Here is a 1219-nt window from a genome sequence, read left to right on the forward strand (position 1 = left end):
CAGAACCACAATTTGAAAGCATCAATTCTTCGGTGCTCAGCCTTCTTTATGGTCCAACTCTCACATCCATACATGACTATCGGAAAAACCATAGCTTTGACTAGATGGACCTTTGTTGGCAAAGTAATGTCTCTGCTTTTTAATACACTATCTAGGTTTGTCATACAGCTTTTCTTCCAAGGAGTATGTGTCTTTTAATTTCATGGCTGCAGTCACCATCTGCAGTGATTTTGGATTCTTGACCCTTCTTGGATTTCTCATCAGACTGGCTTCTCCCTAAAGATTTGAGTAGGTAAGATTGATGGAGTACTGGTTTCAGAATTCAATCAGCTACTGTACCATTTTCTTTTTTAGCCAAGCACTAAACGAGCATTGGGCTTCCCTCATGGGTTAGACAGTAAAGAATCCACCTGCAATGTAGGAGACCCAGGTTTGATCCCTGGGTCAGGAAGATCCCCTAGAGAAGGGGTAAATCTCATAGACAGAGGAACCTGGCAGGTTACAGTCCATGAGGTCACAAAGGGTCAGACACAACGAAGCAACTAAAATTATATTTCATTAGACAATCACTTACCTGGTTCTCAAGTCTAACCAGGTAACACGTAAATATATGTTACCCTTCCATTTATCCCCTAGAGTGCCTACCACTAACTGATTCCACACTGAGGTGCCAACAGCAGCCTTGATGAGAGACCTCTGAAGTTTTTTAAAAAGCCACATTTCTGAGATGTGATTGCAAATTGTGGTCTTTGTTTAAACAGACAAACAAACTAAAACCCTGAACATAAGAAATGCCTTATAATGAAACAGAATGATGTAGTGAGCTATGTTTCATGATCAGAGAGCCTTGCTGTGTCTAGCCACTGGGTGAAACATCTTCAGTGATAGATCATGAGAGGAGAAGGGAAAGCTTTTCAAAGTAGAAAAATAATGCAGAGTTTAAAAAAAAAAAAAAAGTTTTTCAGGATATCTTTAAGATTGCTGTGTGTTTCCTGGATGCCACAAACTCAAGGTTGAGCATCATTCCTCAAAGAATCAAAAAAGAGTTTGAGGAACCAGAATTCTTCCTCCCTTAACTCACCTCCAGTCCCATCACTTCATGGGAAATAGATGGGGAAACAGTGGAAACAGTGTCAGACTTTATTTTTTGGGGCTCCAAAATCACTGCAGATGGTGACTGCAGCCATGAAATTAAAAGACGTTTACTCCTTGGAAGGAA

Source organism: Bison bison, unplaced genomic scaffold (genome assembly GCF_000754665.1).
Source record: "Bison bison bison isolate TAMUID 2011002044 unplaced genomic scaffold, Bison_UMD1.0 scf7180017847111, whole genome shotgun sequence".
Lineage (NCBI taxonomy): Eukaryota > Metazoa > Chordata > Mammalia > Artiodactyla > Bovidae > Bison > Bison bison.